This window comes from Nicotiana tabacum, chromosome 18, assembly GCF_000715075.1.
Source record: "Nicotiana tabacum cultivar K326 chromosome 18, ASM71507v2, whole genome shotgun sequence".
Taxonomy (NCBI): Eukaryota; Viridiplantae; Streptophyta; class Magnoliopsida; order Solanales; family Solanaceae; genus Nicotiana; species Nicotiana tabacum.
In genome coordinates, this window is record NC_134097.1 from 90338386 (window position 1) to 90350091 (window position 11706).

General features: G+C 37.6%; 1 long non-coding RNA gene across 1 annotated transcript; it reads right to left on the reverse strand.

Moving 5' to 3' along the window:
- Window positions 1-4204: 4204 nt before the first annotated feature.
- LOC107779002 (uncharacterized) lies at window positions 4205-10265 on the reverse strand. The gene is made up of 2 exons (XR_012702185.1): window positions 9472-10265; window positions 4205-4442 (listed from the first exon to the last, which is right to left on the reverse strand). It is a non-coding gene; the product is annotated as an uncharacterized LOC107779002 (long non-coding RNA).
- Window positions 10266-11706: the final 1441 nt, after the last annotated feature.

Below are 11706 nucleotides of genomic sequence, written 5' to 3' on the forward strand. Positions count from 1 at the left end.
TGGAAGCATTACTTACCTCAAGCCAAGACAAACTCTAGCCCTCAACGCCTTTTCCTCTCGATTAGGCTTCCAAATGCCCTAAATCTAACCAAAATCAGTATATAACCATCAAAATATGCTAAGGGAACAAAACCCACTCGAAAATAATCAAATTACATCAAAATTCCGAAATTGGTCAATACCCGACCCCAACCCACGCCTCAGATTACGATAAGAATCACAAAACTAGAATCGTCACATTCTCACGTGTTCATATATACCAAGAATACCAAAATCCGACCACAAATGACCCCTCAAATCCCTAGATTAAGGTCTCCAATTTCCTAGCCCTAATTCCCAAATTTTAGGCTTCAAATCCCCCAAATTTCATGTTTAATTAGGTAGAAATCATAATAGGATCGAGTATTAAGTCCAAAAATTCCTATCTCCAAGAAGTTCTCTTTGATTCCGTCTTCAATCTCCCTCAAGAAGCTCCCAAACCGAGTCACAAATGGTGAACTTAGGCCAAAAATCGCAAAAATGGCCTTTTAAACATTCCGCCCAACTATTAAAATTACTTAATCGCGATCGCGAGAAATCCATTTCGTTGGCCCACAATTTACCTTATGCGATCGCGTAAATCCCCTTGCATTCGCGAATCTTAATCGCCCAATGCTAAGCGATCGCGTCTTGCCTCACGCGATCGCATAGAGCAATTGCCTCCGCTGCACACCAACTCACCTTCTTCTACGCGAATGCGACCTTGGCCACGCGTTCGCGAAGCACAACTTCTCAAACATCCACGATAATGACCTCCTATATGCAAATTCATAGAACAACTTCACCCCAACCCCGAATTATCCTACACGATCGCGATCCCCTCCACGCGATCGTGAAGAGCAAATACCTGCAACAAAATACCAGCAAAAACTGCTACTCCTCAAACCCAAAAAATGTCCCGTTGGTCATCCAAAACACACTTGAGGCCCTCGGGACCTTAACCAGGAATGCTAACATCTCCCATAACATCATTGAAACTTGTTCCAATCTTCGGAATACTCAAAACAATATCAAAACACCAAATTAACATCGGATTCAAGCCTAAGAATTCCAAAAACTTCCAAATTCCGCTTTCGATCAAAAAGTCTATCAAACCTCGCCCGAATGACCTGAAATTTTGCACACACGTCATAAATGACACAATGGACCTACTCCAACTTTTGGAATTCCATTCCGACCCCTACATCAAAATCTCACCTATCAACCGGAAAATGCCAAAATTCCAATTTCACTAATTCAAGCCTAAACCTACTCCGGACCTCCAAAACACCTTCCGATCATGCTCCTAAGTCCCAAATCACCTACCGAAGCTATCCAAACCATCGAAATTCACATCCGAGCTCATTTTTACATAAGTCAATATCCGATTGACTTTTCTAACTTAAGCTTACTCAAAAGAGACTAAGTATCTCAAATCTTACCAAAACCTCTACGAACCCGAACCAATTAGCCCGATAACATATAATACAACTGAATAAGACAATAAGAAGCATAATAGGGGACACAGAGCGGTAACTAGCCGGGTTGTTACAATGAATTGCCCTATCCACATGCAATTGCTGCTATTAATAAGAGATATTTGCAGAAATCTGATTACTGCTCAAAATGGTATTCAAAGGAAACATGGTTCAAAACATATGAAGGACATGTGAATACCGTGGGAGATCAAAAATCATGGGATATTCCACAAAATGTAGAATCTGAGATCACAAAACCTCCCGATGTAGAGATTTTACAAGGAAGAAGACAAAAGAAGAGGCATATCCCTGCGACTGAATCAGTACCATTGAAGTCTACAAAATGCAGTCGATGTAAACAAGTTGGGCATAATAGAACAACTTGCTTGTCTTCTCCAGCACCTCATCCATATTCCAAAAAACACACTGAAAAATACTCCAACGTTCAATAATCCTTGGTTTGAATTTAGACTTTCATTATTGTATGACATATCTGAAATGTGATTTTTTTTCATAGGAAAAAAAGGAAGCTCTTGGACTATTTTATATATTGCTAAAGTACAAACCACTCATTTTTGTTGCGCAGGCTTACAGGTTTGGTTGCATTTTAAAAAAGTAAGCAATGACTTTAGCGAGAAAATTCTTCAAGCTTACAGTATGTGAAATACATATCCTTAACAAACACACACACACATACACACACACACACACACATACACTGACCGCTCATAAAAGAAATACATGTACAAACAAAAACTTCATCATCTCTAGGCTGAATTTATAGAAAATGAACTTAATAACTTTAGCATATTCTGTAATGAATATGCTGAAGTAAACAAAAAAGCACAGCATAAAAACATGAAAAAAGGATTACAAAAACTAAGCACCATCACCATCATCAGAACAGTACTCCTCAATTTCTCAAAATATCTCATCATCATCAGTACCAGAGATAACTATAGGGTACTCGGGCAAAAGACCACAGAGTCCAATGAGATCAATCTTCAACTTGTTGAATTCATCACGCAACTGACTTTGTTCAACTATTACTCTGTCCATAAGAGAAAGAAGAGTCTTCAGGTTGTTTTGTAGCTTGGCATAGTTGTCCCAGATAGGAAACTTAAAACTATCAAACTGTTGCACGACCTTGTCAAACGAGGTTGAATAACCTCCACAACTACATTCCAGGTTAAGCCTGTTCTAGAATGATTCATTGGCAAAAAACTGTGGTCTGATTCTCTCCCAATCAGCCTTTATTTGATCCCACAAAAGCATAAGATTAGACATCGATACGTTATTATACCACTTACACTTTAAGCTCTTCCATTTCTGCATAATTTCATCCATTGTAGGCTTCCTACTTCTGCTTGCACCAGACATTCTTTATTTAAAAAAAGCTAAAAGACTAAGGATGAATATAAATTTAAAGAAATATGATAATCTATGAATGACTATGAAATTTTCAAGTGAAGAGATTGTTAATATAGCTAAATAGTGCACCTAATCAATTTAATATCTTTAAATGTAAAAGTAACTTTTCAGGTCTTTTTACTGTTTTACGTTCAAAGAAATTGAATGAAAAAAATAAGTAGGTGGTAAAACAAGTAGGTGGTAAATGCAAAAAGAAATGTAACTTCAGCCCTAATCATCCCACAATTTTTCTATAGTAAAAAAATAACTTCAGCCTAAAAAATTTTCACATAATCAATGTAAGTGCAAAAGTAACTTTTTGGGTCATTTACTATATGGCCAAACAAATTTAAATGAAAGATGAAGTAGGTGATAAAAGACAAAAAGTAGCTAGTAAATGCAAAAAAGATAAGTATCAAGTTAAAAAAAATACCAAAACATGCTGAAGTTTTTGTCATGAGCTTTTTCAAAAACTTCAGGAGAAGGTGCTGAAGTTATTTAGTTCATTTCTAAAAATTTCAGCACATAATAAGCTGAAGTTTTTTGTCTTGGATTCAATAGTTTTGTCGTAAAGCTTTTTCAAAAACTTCAGCAAAAAGGTGCTGAAGTTATTTAGCTCATTTATAAAAACTTTAGCACTTAATAAGCAGAAGTTTTTTGTCGTGGATTCAATAGTTTTGTCGTAAAGCTTTTTCGAAAACTTCAGCAGAAGGTGCTGAAGTTATTTAGTTCATTTCTAAAAACTTCAACACACAATAAGCTGAAGCTTTTGTCCTGGATTCAATAGTTTTGTCGTAAAGCTTTTTCAAAAAACTTCAGCAGAAGGTGCTGAAGTTATTTAGTTCATTTCTAAAAACTTCAACTTATTAAAGCTGAAGTTTTTGTCCTAGATTCAATAGTTTTGTCGTAAAACTTTTTCCAAAAACTTCAGCAAAAGATGCTGAGGTTATTTAGTTCATTTCTAAAACTTCAGCACTCGATAAGCTGAAGTTTTTGTCCTGCATTCAATAGTTTTGTTGTAAAGCTTTTTCAAAAAACTTCAGCAGAAGGTGCTGTAGTTATTTAGTTCATTTCTAAAAACTTCAACACTTCATAAGTTGAAGTTTTTGTCCTACAATCGACACTTTTGTTATGAGTTTTAACCAAAATTTCAGCCTAAAAAGCAGAAGTTATTTACTTCATGCTGAAGTTTAGCATGCTGAATTTCAACAAAATATACTTAAAATTCATGAAAAAAGACACAAACATATTTGATTCAACCCAAGTCAACTAAAAACCTAATTAATGCAAATAGAACAAAAATTTAAAAGACAGACATCACATAATCACAAATTAATGTATATTTACAAAATTCAATTTTGTTTTCACTTACATCCTTAAAAAAATTGGTTTTTTGTTTACAAGTTATTCTCTATTCAAAAAATTCACAAAGTTCCTTCATATTCTCCATAGTCATGTCCTAGTTGCTCTTCTGGAGTTTCATAACCGCTATCTTGTTACCACATTCCATGAGTCCAAAGATTTGTAGCCAATTCTCTGCTGAATACCAATGCATGTCTTTGGTTATAAAACTCTAAAATTGGCTTCCAAGTGAACTTTACTACTATGATTTTTTAGGAACTGCCATCTTATTTCAAAAGAAAAAACAAGAAAATGTTGGCAAAGACATTCTTACTGGTGTGCAACTGGGAATTCGTGAGAAGCAAAGATAATAAAGAAGTCCAAAATACTTCATATGTGACGGAGAGTGACCACATTTTGTGGTGCATCAAAAACTCGAGCTCCAGGACATTTTGCTCTTTTTACTAGTTGATAAATCTAACTTTTATGTCGTACCCAACACCAAGAGTAAAATGTGCCAGAGCTCGAGTTTGTGATTCACCACAAACTATGGCCACTCTCCTTCACATATGAAGTATTTGGACTTTTCCTTTATTATCTTTGCTTCCCATGAACTCCCTGCTACACCCAATAAGCATGTCTTTTCCAACATTTTCTTGTTTTTCTTTGAATATAAATTTAAAGAAATATGATAGAAGTCTATGGATAATTATGAAATTTTCATGTGAAGAGATTGTTAATATAGCCAAAGAGTGCACCTAATCAATTTAATATCTATAAATGTAAAAGTAACTTTTCAGGTCTGCTAACTATTTTACGTTCAGAGAAATTGAATGTAACAAGATAAGTAGGTGATAAAATATAATGACCCGGCCGGTCGTTTTAAGAATTAACGCCCCGATACCCTATTAACTTTATTCCCCGTGTTTGTTTCTACTATTGTGAGTTGTTGGAAGGGTTTATTTGGAATTTCGGAGAGTTTTGGAACACTTAGTCCCTATATGAGAGTTTAAGTCTTACAATTTGCACTGTAATCAGAGTAGTGTGAAGACGGCCTCGGAATGAAATCCATTGGTTCAGTTAGTTCCGTTGGGTGATTTTGGGCTTAGGGGCGTGTTCGGATTGTATTTTGGAGGCCCATAGCTTATTTAGGCTTGAAATGCCGAGAGTTGAATTTTTGAAGTTTCCGGTTCGATAGTGAGATTTTGATCTTGGGGTCGAAATAGAATTTTGAGAGTTGGAGTAGTTTTGTAGTGTAGAATGTGACGTGTATGAAAAATTTCAGGTCATTCGGACGAGGTTTGATAGACTTTTTGATCGAAAGCGGAATTTGAAAGTTTTGGGAATCCTTAGGCTTGGATTGGAGAGTGATTTGTGGTTTTAGCATTGTTTGATGTGATTCGAGAGTTGGAATAAGTTCGTAGGATATTTTAGGATTGGTTGGCAGGATTGGTTGAGGTCTTGGGGGCCTCGGGTGAGTTTCGGGTGCTTAACGAAAGTTGAATTGGACTTAGGAGAAATCTGAAGTTGGCTAAACCTGTCATAACCGCACCTGCATGTGAGGGACTGCAGGTGCGGCACCGCAGAAGCGGCAAGGTGACCATAGAAGCAGAACTTGGCCCAGGCTCCAGAAGCCGCAGGTGCGAGAAGTGGAAGGCACCTGCGAGACCGCATGTGCGGTAATAGTGTCGTAAGTGCGGAAATTGCTGTTTAATGAAAAGTCGCAGGTGTGACTTGGTCTTCGCAGAATGGGGACCGTAGGTGCGGTCCCAGAGCCACAGATGTGGTTTCACTAGTCAGAAAAAGGGTAGAAACAAGGGTTTAGTCTCAAAACATTATAAATTGATTTGGGAGCTCGAGATTGGCGATTTTGGAAGAGAATTTCACCTGGGTGTTTTGGGTAAGTAATTCTTACTCGGTTTTAATTAATTTCCACGAATCTATGCTTTAATTCATGCTTTAAATTCAAATTTGGAGGAAAAATTGAAAAAGTTCTTAGGCCTAATTTTGGAGTTTTGATCAAGATTTTGATGTCGGATTGGAGTAATTTCTGTATATATGAACTCGTGAGCGTGTGAGGATTCCAAATTTCTAAATAATACCCGGTTCCTAGGCGTGGGCCCGGGGGCTTTTTTGGCGATATTTCCTAATTTCACGCATTAGCTTCGAATTAATTAGTTGAATTAGTCACTTGAAGTTATGTTTACATTATGCAATTACTTTGAATAGATTTGGGCTATTTGGAGTCGGATACTCATAGCAAAAATGTGGTATTTAGTTGATTGAGCTGGTTCGAGGTAAGTGGCTTGCCTAACCCTGTGTGGGGGAACTTCCCTTAGGATTTGGTATTGTTGATATTTGAAATGCCTTGTACGTGAGGTGATAAGTGCGTACTTGTGCTATTGGTTGAAAATGATGCTTTCATTAAGTAAATTTAATTGTGTTTCCTTTCCTGTGTATACTACTTGCAATTTAAGCCTACTGTTAGCTTAGGGAAGCATGTCTAATTGACTTAATTGCTTTACTTGCTCAAACTGCCTTATTTGGATTCTGGGCAGCATGCTAGGCTAGAAATACCTATTTTACCTGGTATGAAATTTGGATTGAACTGAATATTCTTCCTGTTGCTGCTATATGTTTACTTTGGGACTACGGGACGGTATCCCGGGAGATCCCCCTGGCATGTTTACTTTAGGACTATGGATTTGTATTCTGGTACATCCCCCTGCACATTTATATTGGAACAACGGGATTGCACACGGTAGATTCCCCCAGTACTGGGCATTTACAATTGGGACTATAGATCAGGATTCCGATAGATCCCCGCGCACTATGAGTTGGACTACGGGACGAAACCCGGGAGATCAACTTGATATTTACATTTGGGGACTGCAGGACGATATCCTGGGAGATCCCCGGTTGTTATCTCTGTATTGAGCTGTATTCCCTGTGTGATTATTTTGTCTCTATTGTAGTTATCACACCTCCTTTTTTACTACACCTCCGTAAAGGGGTATATAAGAGAGTTTTTTCCAACTTAAAGTGACAATCGAAATGAGATTATTTTTATTAAAAATTCAGAGTCGCCACTTGGGATAATTTTATGGTGTCCCAAGTCACCGATTCAAATCCCGAATCGAGGAAAATATTGACTCTGTTTTACAGTCTACAAACACAGAAATCCGGATAAGGAATTCTGTTAACTCGGGAAAAGGTGTTAGGCATTCCCGGATTCCGTGGTTTTAGCACGGTCGCTCAACTGTTATAATTAGCCTATTATCTTATTTAATATATGTTTTAGCCTATGGTGCAATTTTAGCTTTATAACCGGTTTTAGCCATTTTTAAAGAAAGATTTGCAACGTCATTTAAAATATGTCTTGAACCACGTCACATAAATGCACCGCAGTCCACAACACATTTTATATAACATTGTTGAGTTTTGTATTTGGGTCACATAAATGCGCACCCGAGTTTAGGAAAGTAATTTTAAAATAGCACGCCTAAAGCAACTACGCACTTTCAACTTTGCGAGGGCCATGGAAAATTCAACTAAATAGCACGCCTCAATTTCTAAGGATTCAAGTATTAATTAAGCGAGGCCATGCATTTTGAGATTTTATTTGGCATGGCATGCCTCAAATTATTCCCAGAGATTATACTCAACTAAAGCAAACTATGAATGTTCCTGATTATTTTTCCCTAAATTTGAGATTATTGCCAGGCCATTGAATTATGGAAGTTGTTGTAGATAGAGTGCTAGATTTTGTCCTATAATCCGAAGCTCACCAAATCTGAACAGTTTGCATTCTGCCACATGAAAAAACATTTTCACGCAACTAACTTCAATCAATTACTCCACGTTCCCAAAGTCTTACATGGTCTCACGTATGGGCTGACCAAATCAAAGGCCCCTACTCTAATATAATTCATGGTCACATGTATGCCCAAAACAAATGGAGAAGAGAATCAGCAACAATGAAATATTATCCTTTTATGAATGAACAATTGAATGTTGACAAGACAAATAATTCCAAACAACTACCAAGGGAATAATGAAAAAAAAACAACGACAAGGAGTTGTTTACACTCATGAGATCAGATCCAACCTATAGACAAGTTCTATTTGATTCCATGGACATTGTTAGTAGGCTTTCTACTGATGCACTCTACAAATAAATGACTCTTTGATATAGATTGAGCTTCACAGAATATACCACATTGGATCAACACTTAACTCCACTAAGTTAGTCTATCAGCAGTAAGAAACTTGTCTTGAAGCTGCAACTACATCATGAATTTAGCTGTAGGTCTATTTTAACAAAGTATGTTATCCCTTTCATTACCATTTGATCTTTATTGAACAAACTCACTCAAACAAACAGGGACTTGCTAGGAAAATAAGGCATAATGGCACAGAGCTCGACCAGCAAATACCAACTAATTTCGAAAGAAACAAATCATGCTACTACACAAGCTTCTACTGAATCCTGTTTAAGAAGTTCACTGATAGCATAGGATAACTTCGGCATACTGGAATACCGAACACTCCCTAATCCCCTCAAACATGTTAAGCCACAAAGAGCACACATTATCAAGGATAACTTCGGCAATTTTAAACCAGCAGAACGTGCAAAAATGGTCGAGGGATCAGGGAAAGATGAAATCATTCAGTAATTCATGTCGAACATATTGAAACCAAGACAGAAGATACAAGCAAATTAACTTGAATATCAAAGCATATCATATGCAATAGAAGAAGCACGAGAGAAGCTCATCTTATGAAGCGATCGTTCCTTAATAATACAAACAAATACTCAATCACAGGAGTCCTTCTCCATCCTTAATTACTATGGTAATCACTTGGCAATACAGAATACCATGAGTGCATTTAGATCTGAATTTAAATTTGATCAAATCAAGACATAACATGATCAATTACAGGAAACTAACAAGCTAAAACAAAAAAAGAGCATATGATGCCACAATTCTCTTTAGTCCATTTATGGAATACTTCATCGAATATTGAAAGCAATCAACATATATTGCTATGCTAGCACGAGGATGCACAAATCCGATAGAAGAATCATATAAAATGAGTAATGAAATCATGATTTATCTGGAGTTCAATTCCTCCTAACTTAAAAAGAATGAGTTCATGAACAAGTGGAATCCAGTAGGAACCATACGCAATTAAATTCAACTGTGTATAAAATTGTGCTAACCTTTCCTCAATGTGTTAACAAACAAAAACCTCTGACAAGCCGGATAACACATCAACGAATGTCGAGCCTTGGCGATGAATCAGATCCGCGGATAGAACCTTGAATCAGACTCCTCACTGATCTCTCCTTCTCGTCACTGTTTCTGTGTGTGTGTGTGTGTGTGTTTAAATGTTGGAAAATCAGAGTTTGAGGGTCTTTGATTTTGGAAAATTGGAGGTAGCAGTAGGCCTAGAGGAAGGGAATTTTCGGCTGCCTTTTCTCCTCCTATGGTTCATGGTCGATTTTATGTATGCCTTAGAGATTAGGGTGATGGTTCAGGAAATTCTAGGGTGCAATTTCATGGGTGAGGAAGATCGGATGCTGAAGGGAGTGAGGTTTCGCTGGTGTTTGTTAAGAAGAAGCCATTGAATGGCTCTTCTTCTCCTGTCAAGGGGCGAGATACATGGGGGGTCCTCTATATATGTATTACTGCGCTCAACTTTTGCAGAATGTCAGGCTAGCCTATTGTTTTGTGTTCTATGTGTTCTAATATGTGAGTCTTGGTTTAGGTTATTATTTTGTGTATTTTGCCAATTAGTCCCTAGGTCTTTTTGTGTTAAGTCCTTAGGGTCTTTTTTATTTGTTTTTGTTCCAAAGAAAAGTCTAGAAAGGTCCCTTGGCTTAACGAGTATTGGGTATTGGGCCAAGAATTGGGCTCTAAAACTCTTAAAATTGTGGTCTAACACTTTAATTGACTCCTTTTAAAATAAGATAGAAATAATACACAGTGCCAAAGCTAATCCTAATTAATTAAACTAAACATGAAACTATTTTTGTGTTTTCGAAATTATATATAGATTAAAATAAGGTACTATTTTTGTATTTTTTTAAATTTATGAAAAATACATAAACTAAAATATATTTTTGTAATTTTCATTTTTCTTGTAATAAAATAAGTTAAAAGAGTAAAAATTAGTTAAAATAGCTATATTATGCCTAAATTAAATATTTACATGCTAAAATATAAAACTTTTGGGGAGGGTCAAAAATCACATGTCTACAGCTGCCCCTCTTCACTGGAAACGCGAAGAATTTTCAGACAAAGAACGACTAGACAAGTTTTTTTTCCGACCCGACCCTTATTTGGGAGAGACCAAAACTGAGAAAAGGGGAATGTGACCAAGCCCTGGTATCTGAGCTGCCTACATATCCTTGGCTATATAGGAATCAGGCCACGTGTAGTTCAGAGGTGAGTGAAATGATGGAGTATACCAAGGTGGAGAGCCGGTCGAGGTGCCGTTCCGCCGAGATTCCGATCCGCAGTCCTATTATTTCATCAAAAAATCAAAAGATGAAAAAGGCTAGCTAAGCCTGTCAACTATGAGTTACAACATTCCTATCTATAAGTCTTCTGAAGCTTGATCTTGAGCCTTGAATGGTTCTTCATGCAGACTTTGGATTTGAACCTTGACGCTTGCTATTTGCAGGTGTTAGCTCGTTCTTCTTCAGATTTTCGGATCAAGTGCGGACATGAAGTGCTTGTGACATCAACCATGTCTTGAGAAGCTCATATTTTTCATCAACTTCTGCATTTGGATTAACTTTTTGCCTTTCTCTTTTTTTCTTTATTGTGACTAATCAGCCCGGACTATTAACTCGCATTCTTGCCGCGAGCTTCTTTTGTTGCTGACTTGAATTATAATCTAAGATGCTTTCCCTTTTCTTCAGGTGGACGCCTGATTACTGAAATCGAATTATAATCTGAGATGCTTTCCTTTTCTCCAGGTGGGTGCCTGATTACTGAACTTGAACTGTGTTCCCTTACTTTCCAAGTGGGCGTCTGATTGCCAAAACTTGAACTATATTCCCGTGCTCTCCAGGTGGGTGCCTTATTGCTGAACTTGAACTGTATTCCCGTGCTCTCCAGGTGGGCGCCTGATTGCTGGACTTGAACTGTATTCCCGTTCTCTCCAGGTGGGCGCCTGATTGCTGGACTTGAACTGTATTCCCGTGCTCTCCAGGTGGGTGCCTGACTGCTGAACTTGAACTGTATTCCCGTGCTCTCTAGGTGGGCGCGTGACTGCTGAACTTGAATTGTATTCCCATGCTCTCCAGGTGGGCGCCTGACTGCTAAACTTGAACTATATACACGTGCTCTCTAGGTGGGCGCCTGACCGCTGAACTTGAATTGTATTCCCGTGCTCTCCAGGTGGGCGCCTGACTGCTGAACTTGAATTGTATTCTAGTTCTCTCTAG